The sequence below is a fragment of the Phalacrocorax carbo genome, chromosome 9 (genome assembly GCF_963921805.1).
Source record: "Phalacrocorax carbo chromosome 9, bPhaCar2.1, whole genome shotgun sequence".
Classification (NCBI taxonomy): Eukaryota; Metazoa; Chordata; class Aves; order Suliformes; family Phalacrocoracidae; genus Phalacrocorax; species Phalacrocorax carbo.
This window is the reverse complement of record NC_087521.1, coordinates 34,534,509-34,545,034: the sequence shown is the minus strand read 5'-3', so window position 1 is coordinate 34,545,034 and position 10,526 is coordinate 34,534,509. Positions and strand designations below refer to the sequence as shown.

The 10,526-nt window shown below is 48.6% G+C and overlaps 1 protein-coding gene across 10 annotated transcripts in view; it reads left to right on the top strand.

The window, feature by feature from the left end:
- The first annotated feature begins 232 nt into the window (after positions 1 to 232).
- Positions 233 to 10,526, top strand: part of KTN1 (kinectin 1) — a 76,627-nt gene continuing 66,333 nt past the window's right edge. For 7 of the 10 annotated variants that reach the window (XM_064461071.1, XM_064461073.1, XM_064461072.1 and 4 more), the window contains exon 1: positions 233 to 370. The gene's annotated coding sequence lies outside the window, so the exon portion shown is untranslated. The remainder of the gene's footprint in view (positions 371 to 10,526) is intronic. The other 3 variants (XM_064461065.1, XM_064461068.1, XM_064461063.1) reach the window with 1 other exon arrangement.

Here is a 10,526-nt window from a genome sequence, read left to right as displayed (position 1 = left end):
TTACGCCGGGGAGCTCCGGGCGGGCGATCCTCACTCCTGGGGCTGTCCCAGCGTGGGGGGCACCCGCGGGCTCCCCCCGCCCGGGTGGGCTCTGTCAGGGGTGACCTGGTGCGTGGGACCAGGGGGTGGGGCGGTGACCCCGCGGAGGGGGATCCCCACGGGGGACGGCGTCGTCGTCGCGCCTTTAACGGGCGGGGGGGGGCCGGCGGCGGCGGACGTGCGGTGCCGCCTCCTCCCGCCCTCCCTCCCTTCCTGCCCGCCAGCGCCGCGCAGGCACCGGCTCCGCGCCGCCACCGCTGCCGCTCCCGCTCCGTCCCCGCCCCGCACGGCTCGGCCCGGCCCGGCTCGGCCCGGCCCGCCGCGCCTCACGGTGAGTCCCGCCCGGGCAGCGCTCGGTGCGGCGGGGCCGGGCCGGGGCGCTGGGCCTGCCCGCGGCCTGCCCGCTGAGGGGCGGCGGGCCTAGGCCGCGCTGTGGCCGGGCCCCGGGCGGGCGGGCGGCGCCGGCAGGTGGGCGGCGGGGCGGGCCCAGGGATGCGGCCCCCGCCGACCCTCCCGGGGGGCTGAGGGCGGGGGTCCCCGGGGAGCGGGGGAGAAGCCGCTCCCACCCGCGGCTGTGGGGCGGTGGGGTGGCTTCTGCTGCCGGCCTCCGGCCGCCGCCGCCCCGGCTGGGCACGGCGGGGGATCGGTGCCTACCCAGCACATCCCCTGTCGCCCTCCCGGGGCCGAGTTAACCGGTAAAAACGGGAAAAAAGAAAATACGGTACATCAGTCGTCTTCCATGGGTCTGCGTCGTTACCTGCTGCCGGAGGCACGAACCTGCGAAGGGGGCTGGGTGAAAATAGAAAATTTCCCCCCGAAATATGATTTTTATAAGAAACCCACGGGAAATTCAGCCCCCCTCCCCCCACCCCGGATAAGGTTAGGCGTGAAGCGAATGCTGCGGCGCCCGGGTGGCCCTCGCAAACTTTAATGAAGCGTTGCGCTTGGCTGGCTGGAATAGTCTGGCCCGTTTCGTATTCATGTGGCAACCACGCACGGTGAAATATACTGCTTTTTCTCGTGTTCGGTTACTTGTGTCAGGGGTATTTGATTTTATTTATTTTTTTTTTTCTAATTGCCCTTTGGTGGGGTACCGGTCAGGGCTGCGTGCGGCGGCGTTAACCCCGGGGGTGTTAATGTCCCCCCGCCTCTCCTCTGCTCGCAGCTTGTGCCCTTGCTCCAGCCTTCCTCCAGCACACAGGCTGCCAGGGGGGAGCTATACTGGGGGGGAGGAAAATTCAGGTGGCAAAGCGACATCTTCTGTATCCAACTCATTTCAATATTTCAAAAATGAAATATTTTAATTAAGCAGGTGGTTATTAAGAATAACATAGCATAGCATCTTTTTGGTGTTAGGCAATGCGAAATGCTGCTTTCTAGTGATGTGCATACACCTGCGTGCTTTAGGCTTGTCGGTTGATAACCATTTTTATCCCCAAATGCTCTGCTGTGTAGTTTGAGATCGCTGTTAGAAATACTTGAGGATTATTTCTTGCTTTGTGGAAGTGAGTTGTGGAAGAGGGGCTGAGCTGATAACTCTGCTGTAGTCCTTTTCTCTTTAAAATGCTCTTTTTTTTCTTTAGTGTTCCGTTGCCGCCTCTGTCCAACACCACACATGGTATTTAGTAGACATAACTGACAAGTTCTACTTAACATCTCTCTACATATGACAAGGCAGAAATCCCTCGCAGGAAAGTCTGAACTGATTGCTGCAAAAGCTAAAAGGGGATTCGGTTCCCACGTTCCACCTTCTTCCACTTACTGTTCTTGCCTGTTCTCTCGGAGGATCGCTAATGTCCTCTTGTTTAGTTTGGGCTGGAAGCGTTTCTCTGCCTCGTGGACCTCTTCCCTATAACTGCACTATAATTTCTGTCCGTGAACAGGCTATGCAACTCGCTTTACCACATATTTTTTCTCTTGCCTCATATGCTGATGCTGCTTTCTGCATACTGTGATTAAAATAACTATTGTGTATAACTGCAGCAGGGAAAAGTTGGGGTTTGGATAGAAGCACTAATTCTCTGGTAGAGTTACTACCAAATACCTTTTTTGTTAGTTTTTTTTTCCACTCCCTGCCCTTCATCTAGCCAGCCTTAAGAAGATGCTTTCTGTTCTTGGAAGTAGCAGGAGCAGTAGGGTATGAAGAACACAGTTTTTAATTTGATCCTTTATCCACCGCTGTCATAAAACCCCTATTAGAGATAACTTCACCTGAGAACTACTTTGTTTTTGAAACCTCTTGAAGAAAAGGGAAAGGCTTGCTCAAGCCTGTATAAAACTGCGGTGTTACTCGGTTAGATGTGTAACAGCTTTCCTTTGCATCACCTGCTCTTAGTGTTGGAGATTAGATGGTTATGGCTCAAAAGTGTCTAATCATCGCTTCATCATTTGTACTGTAAACCCACGGTCAACAAAATCCTTCAGAAACTGAAATTCCCCATGAATTTCAAAGGTGATGGGTTATAGACTAAATACACTTTTGGCCAAGACCCTTAAGCATAAGGACATGTGTTTTATTTTAAGCATCGAACTTGGTTGCTCCTAATCCCTTCCCCTGCTGCTGCCAAGACGCCCACCTCTCAAGTTTAGTTCCCTGATCATACCCCAGTTACGTGCCTGAGTAAATAGCGCGAATAGCCCCTGTGCCCTCCCAGCGGGCTGGGGAAGGAGCGGAAGGCCGAGTGCCAGGAAGAGGGTAGTTCTTCATTCCCACTCCCTGTTCCAAAAGCTGCAGCAGCAAGCAGGCTGATAAGAACCTGAGAGCGGAAGAGAGCCCCCGATCGAGTTTAGTGTCCCCGTTTATAGCACCCGTCCGTGCTGTGGATGCCTTTCATAACGTAACTGCTCTTAAGGTGAAACTTGATCGGTTTATTCTTCACCCCCGTCTCTGCGGGAGAGCTGTCGGAGAGCCTCCTCTAAGTCTTGGAGCAATTGCTGAATTTCCATCCTCATGGTGTTTATGGCTGGTTCTTAATTTGTTTTTTTTCTAGTTTTGCCATTTGTTCTAAATGGTATTTTTCCCTCCCTGATGTAATTCGCAGGAGCAATCGGATCCCCTCTTGACACTTGTTTTGACAGGTTAAACAAGTCAAAGTCTTTAAGTCTCCTTCTGTTGTTCTCTTTTTAATGTTCCCTGGATTTCCTTGTCGGTGAAAACCTTTTGCCTTTACCCATCGAAACCTTTTTAATATACAGGGAATTTTTTGCATCTGTGTCTAGCTCTTAAGCTTCCTGCTCCCTGTTGACAAAACAGCAGGATTGGACTATTTTTAAAAGAATGAATATTTTTCGGGGGCCTACTCGCTGCACTGAGCGCTCAAACTTTTTGACATTCCTTGGGTGATTGTTTTAGGCTAACGAGACAGGGAGTTGCTGGGCTAAATCTGTCCCAGACAAATCACTTCTTGTTAATGACTGTGCATAAACTACGGGGATGATAGATTGGAGAACTACCAGCTCATGACTCTTAGGAATCTGTTTCTCCTCTCATCGTTATGCAAGATGTCCGAGCAAATAAAACACGATGCCTTTTAAAATAAAAGTAGTATTTATTTATGTTTTTAGAAATGTAAAAGCTTCTTCCTGTTTGCATGCCTGAACTACAGCTGGTTGCGGGAGAGGGGATACTTCTGAGCTTTGAAAACTTTCCTGTTCTTGCCAGGATGGAGCGTTGAAGGTAACTTCATACAGTGCGGAGTTGTTGGCGCTTTTTTCAGGCTGATTCCTGCGGTCTCTGGTTTGGGAACACATCTGCTGGTGTGGGCACTGCCTGAGAAACTCACATTCCTGCTTTTTTTGCCCCCCTCTGGTGCTTAATGGTGGCTGTTATTTCCAGTGAGTTTGGAGTGGGAGCAGCAGCCCTCGCATCAATAAGCACTGTAGATTGGTCTGGACTCTGCTTCTCCCAGTTGGAGAACTGGTCTTTAGCTGGTGGAGGGGAGAGCAGAGCAGATCCAGGTGCTGCTCTGAGCAGGGAGACGGTATGCAGGCATCTGCAATTCCTGTCATTCCTCTGCAAGGGTTCCCCCCCACCCACCATTTGAGAACTAAAGCAGCATCTGGGCTGGGTTCCCTGTGTTTGAACTCGTCCTCTCGTGGTCGCTGCCACTGCTCGTTTGCAGGAGCGCTGCAGTCTAATTAGATTATATTAGAATGAATAAGTGAATCTTAATAAATGAGCTTATGGGGGCACTGTCAGGTCAACTTAGACCCTAAATATAGGTACTGGGCAGAGTGCAGACTTACTGCAGTGGCTAGCCGTACAGCAAAATAAAATGGAGATCTCCTGGGAATGCATAAATTCTGCTGCCTTGCCATCTTGTCGGCCTGGGTGCTCCAGCGTCTTGGTACAAGAATGGCAAAATCCACTCAAATATGGACATTATTTAATTGAATCTTGGTGGGGAGTTGGAAGGGGAAGTCACGGCTGTGGAAACTGTAATAATCTGAGGTGCTAAAGAATGCAAATCTCATGATCCTTGTTAATGCTTCCCACTTAACTGAAGGTGATTTTTTTTTTTTTTAAGGTCTCTTAGATACTGTGGAAAACCGGTAAAAGACATGGGTTCTGTTATGTGTATGCACATACTCTGGAAAGCTGCGTCTCTGAGGCTTTCTAACACAAAGAATACTGTCTCCTTGCAACTCTATGATGCAAAGTAGTTCAGGAGCTTCAAGCCTTGAATTTTGCTGTGCAATGTGTGGGGGATGGGAGGGAAAGGAGAAGGACAGGAACTGTAAGGTCTGTGAGTTAATCAGAAGTAAAATGGTTACTTTTATGCAGTTCTTGTTTTGTGCAGTGTTCTTTGTTTTTGTTAGCACTTTGTGTCTACCCTGCTTATCAAAACTCACAGTTCTAAATTCCTGTTACCAAAGAAGAATTAGATGATGTTCCTTCCTCTTTTTCTTTCCACGAAGACTTATTGAGAAGAATAGCACTTTTTTTTTTTTTAAATGAAACCTCATCTTCGCTTGTAGATCACTGGTGCTGCATTATAACTCGGAGAAAGTGTCTGTAGGTCACTAATGTGGGGAAGCTACTGATTTTCTTGCACTAATAATCCCTGTTATAAATAGCCTTGTCCTCTGCTAGCATTAATAGCTCCCTGCTGCTGTCGCTCTCAGGTGTGCAGGATTTTCAATGGTAGTAAAGTATGGAAAGCAGCACTTCTTGCAGACTTTTGCTCTTTTGCGTTGCGCACCCTCCCTCCTGGCTGATCCCGCTGCCCTGGCTGGATCTGCTCGTAGCCAGGCGATCCTGCAAATCACCGCTCTGCTCCAGAACAGCCGGTACATTGCTAACAGCTCCCCTGCTGCAGGAAACATCTTTAAGCCCTTTTATACTGTAAACTTGAGGAAATAGAGCAAAACTCCTGGCTTCCTTCAAGTTGTAGTTGAATGACTAATTGAGCATCAGGGAGGGCTTTTTCCATCTCAGAAGAGGTGTGTTGATGTTGTATTAATTGAATAGCTAACTGGCGTCCAGCTCGTTGAACATGTGTTGAATGACCCAGGGAAAATAAAGCTTGAGCTCAGAATTACGTGGGTGTTGAAGGCTTTGAAAGCCTGGTATATTTGTGCCCGTGATTCATGGCGCTTCCAAAAACAATCCAGCTCTCATCCTGCAGAGGGGAAGTACGTTGGTGCAGTGTTATAATCTTTCGTTTAGCTGTGTCACCTGCCAGAGCAATATAAACTGAACCTGTGTTATTTTGGGCTCCTTATTTTTTTGCTTTTAAATCCCACTCTCTAAGTGTTTCTTGTAGAAGAAATGCTGGCTTAATTCTGCTTTATGTTCTCCTGTATGGACTGAAAATGGTAAGCAGGCTATTTCATTTCAGGGATGTGACAAATTTTGGTACATCTTGTTCCTGTGTGTGATGTGAAAAGGTGTCTTTTGTCTGCCTGCAACTGCACAGGAAGGAAGTTGTTGAGTCCAGGAGATAAAAGCGCTATCTCCTCCGCTGCGCAGTGGGGGCCTGCTCCTTGGCTTGGCAGCATTCTGTTCCCGTCCTGCTGGTAGTAAGGCGGAGGGGAGAGTTTTCATAGGAAAATGTGAGTGGACTTGTAATCTATTTGCAAGTGCGTAGCTGTCAAGGAAGGTGATGACTAAGCTATTGCACAAGGTGCAGCTCTTCAGGGTGTGCACCGGGATTGGACCGGATTGTGACTGATAAGAGAGTCTATAATATCAGTCAGCTGGCAATTTTAGTATTACCGGTTTAATCTGACCATTGGCTATGACTACTTTTTTCCTCAGTCCATTTGCTGTGGGGTTTTAAGTTGAAAAGTCCATGCTCAGTGAGTACAAAGAAAAAAAGCCAGTTTATTGGAGGAAGTGAATGGTTCCGGAGCCTCTGGTGCAGAGTGCTGTGTGGCAGGAGTGCTTACAAGATGGCTTGCATTCCGCTCACGTGGATGTCCCTTTGCCAGGTGCCTGTGCCGCTGCCAGGCTCTCGCACAGCGTTGTCCACTTGCCCTGGTGCACAGGCAGGAGTGAGGGTGCTTACCCTCCCATTTAATGGAAGGGAAAGCTGAGGCCAAGCGCCTGCAGTTGAAGATGCCAACAGGTCACCAGCAGAGCAGCTGCCAACGCAGTTCTCTTGGTCCCATTTGTGACCTGGCCCCCAGGGCACGCTGCCCCGGCTTTGCTGGGCCAGCAGTTAGCTGGTGGGTGAGTGGGAAATCGCTCTTCTGTGGCGACTGAGGCTGTTCCCGCGTGCCTCTTCCTTTTGGGGTCTCTGCTGCTTCGTGGGTGGGAGGCCAAGCCTGGTCGCAGACAGTGATGTTTCTTCCTGCCTCCCAAACTGGTCTGAAAGCCTGCCACGATGATTAGTGCTGCTTTGTCATTGCTTATGTTGCATGGAGACGTCCCAGCTTGGCTTTTACGTAGACATTGCCTTGTTCTTAATGCTGTGCTGTGTGTGGACCTAAAATCCGGTACATGAAACCAGTTGCAGCATCACTTCTGCCCTTCTCTGTTTCAGCTCCAGGTATACCCAAGAGCAGCACCGCGGCTATAGCAGCTCATGCTCAGTGGATCTTTAACAAGGCATTTTCAAATCTGGGAAGTGATCCGAGTTTAGTGGTGCTGTGCCAGGAAGGGCCCTTTCCCCTGGAGCTAGGCGGGGACTTTTCTGCCTCCTCTAACTTGTCCTCCGGGGAGGCTCGGCACGTCCCTCTCTTGGACCAGGCAGCGTCTGCAGTTCTCAGTGGGGTGTGGTGCTGGGAAGCTGGCAGAAAATGGAGTTTACGGGTGGACGCTGCATCCCGTGTCACACCTCTTGACCTTTGCTTGTATAAATACCTGTTGGCAGCATGTGCAGCTTCAGCTGTGATGGACTGATAAAGGACTGTGCTGCTTTTTTTTCTCTTCATGCTGCCTTGTTTTGTATTTACAGCAGTGGTGATGGAGGCCCATCAAAGCTCTGCTTCAAGTTCAAACTGACCAAGGAGGAGCTGTTTGCCCTAATGTTTGCTGAGAAGGTCTCTTTGCCAAGCCTGTCCTAGCCTGGACAATGAGAAGCTTTGTCCAGAAGAGAGGCATCTCAAAACCTTGGAAACCACCAAGCTTCGGGGAGGATTTATGGAGGTTGTGTTAGGATTTTACTGGGTTCCCTGGGCTTTCCCACGGCAGCTCGATGGGGTTACTGACAGTTCTCCCTTGTTACCTTCACCTAAGGTCAATTCCATATCTACAGCCTGTGCTACACTACTGCTAGGATTGGGTTGCATGCTAAATTTAGTAAACTTCTTTACAGCTTAGTGCATGTGTGTATGTAAAACCAGATTTTTAAAGTAGTTTTTAATGGATTAGAGCCTAGTTGAAGATGCACAACAAAGCTAGGCTTTTCTGCACAGGTGGAAGTACACCAGACCAGTTGTGGGAGGAACAGGTACGCTTCTTCTCCACCTCAGTATACTTCAGCACATGGATTTAGTGAGGTGTGGAGTGCCGTGGGAGGGAGGGTTGCTGAGGCACAATTACAACTTGCGTAACATGGTCTGCAGTCTGAGGAGGCATGTGAAAAGTACTAGCAAAGGGATTGGGTTTCAGAAGTTTTAAAGGCTTGTGAAAATTCTTGGTCAGATGTTTCCATTACTAGCCTGCCTTTTCAGCCCCCCACCGTCGATCTCCCAGTTTCTACCTCTTTCCCATGTTGTTTGTGTGCCAAAAGAAGAATATGTTGGTTTCAGGTCCAGTGTACCGCTTTCTAAGTAGGTTTCTTAATCCCCACTCCCCATTATGGGCTACTGGAGTAATAGCTTGAGGTGTAACCAAAGTTGGAGGCAAGTAAGTTTAGATCTGTGTGGTTGTGGTGAAGTGTTTTGTTCAATCCTTGCAAGCTGAAGGAGGAGCAGATTGTGGGACAGCAAAGCAAGGAGAGTGAGAACCCAGAGAAGCATGACAGAAATGACCTCAATTACTCTGCATTTCTGTTGCTGAGCATTTTTAGGCCTTTTTAACAACCTGGTCTGTTTTCAAGTTCAGATCATTGCTGTACTGATCAGTAAAGCTGCATGCGTTGGGGTGGGTGTGCGTGCATGTGTTGTGAGGCTGTTCTTGGGGGAGAACTCTGGGATGTTGGGTTATTGACTTGAACTCAAAATTCTGCAAACAGCAAAATACATATTTGAAGTCCTTTTAGGAAACTCTTACAAGCTTGGTCCTTATGGTTACAAGTGGAGAAAACCAGGAAACCCTTGCAGGTGCATTTTAAACACATCTTTTGGGGGGATTCTTGAGTATTCTTGTCCAACTCTCAACATTATGCTGTATCTGGGGTTTGGCAGTGAACTAGATTGTGGAACTGGGACAAGTACGGCTGAGGAGTGTTGCAGGGTCTGCTGGGCTGCTGCTGCTCAGAGAGACATCAGCAAGCCTCAGCATCGCTCACTTGGGGAATCAACAGCCATGTGAGTAAGGTGTTAAAAGAAAGCTTCTTCACCACTTGGTCCAGGTTTAAGTCAAGTGTGTTAAGCAAGTCTGTGGAGGAGCTGCAGCCTTTTCCCTGGTGTTGGAGGGGAGAGTAGTCTCCCACTCTGGGTATTTAAGACAAGATGCAAGTATTACCTTGGAGTCTGCTGAAATACTGCGCTGGTTCCTGAGTGCGTATGACCTTAAGCTCCCTGCCCAGATCCTAGAGGCTCCATGTGCTAAAATGACACTAACTGTATCATTTCTGTATGAGTGTCTTCAGCAGACTGTTAAATGAAACACAGGGGTTGACAAGGTGAAAAGAAACCTTATGGAGAGGAGCGTGTGATGCTGCTGTTCAGGAGCACATATCCTTGGTGTGGGATTTGAAAGGATGGTATCTTGGTAGAGCTATAGCCACTGAGGTCCCTGTCATGGTGCAGGTGGTGTTTTGGGTAGATGATGATGTGAACTCTTAGTGCTGCCCTCGATGAATGGGCTCTGTGTGGTGTCTCAAAGGAGAGTGGAGAGGGACTGTAACACTTCACTGTCTCAGTAGGGAAGCAATTACAGTTGAGCAGCAATTTCTTAAACTTTGTGTTGTACTTTTAAATGGAGTTAAAAGTTCCAGCTCCCAATGGGATTTATACTTTGAAATACACTGGGGTGACTTGCACAGTGCCAGTGCTGTAGGGCTTGTTTCTAAAGCCTCTTTTGTTTCTTAACCATTTTGAAACTTTAAGAGTATCGACAGCATCGTGTTCTGCAGCATAAGGGAGCTGGCTTGGATATAGAAGTGCTATCTTTATGCCTGTATGATAACATACTTTTAGGATAAATATTGAAGGATAGCTTTGCTATGGAGCAGTTAAACTAATTCATACCTGCTGTGGAAGTCTTGGTGATGGGAGTCTGTTCAGCCTTCACCTGGTGCAAATATGTGCTGGAGCAGAGAGTCAAAATATCAGTGTTTTAGGAAACCCATCATCATCATCAGAAGCTTCTGTGGTCCAAATCCAGTCCTGAATGTACCTCTATGCATTCTCTGTCTTCCAAGGGTTTTATAAATACAGCATGAGCAATGTTTTAATCTGGCAAATGATTTTTTAAATTGAATACACAGTTGTACTAAAATCCAACCTTCTTGCAGGTGTTGTTCCAAAGGTGACTATAGATTAAAACTCATTGACTGCTACTAGCAAAGGGGCGGTAGCTGCCTCTTTTATCAGTTCAAACATGTTCCCTGCAGCCCTGGGGCTCTGATTCACCTCTGTAGCTAAGTGTCGGGAGCAGTGAGTAGGAGTCTGCTGCTGTATGCCAAAATATGGCCTCCATGCTCTATACAGAGTCTGTAGATTCACCATTACAGCATTGAGCACTTCGTTAGGTTGACCATTGAGAGCTCCCCCCCTCCCCTTGCAGTCGAAATGGATTTGTGGCCTGTTACTACCCATTTGTTCCTATGCCTGCGTTGTCCTCTGGCTTGAACCCCACCGTGCAAGGAATGAGCTGGAGGAAGCCCATCTGTTGGGTATGGCCCCTGTTTGCTTGGCTGTAGTTCAGAGCAGCG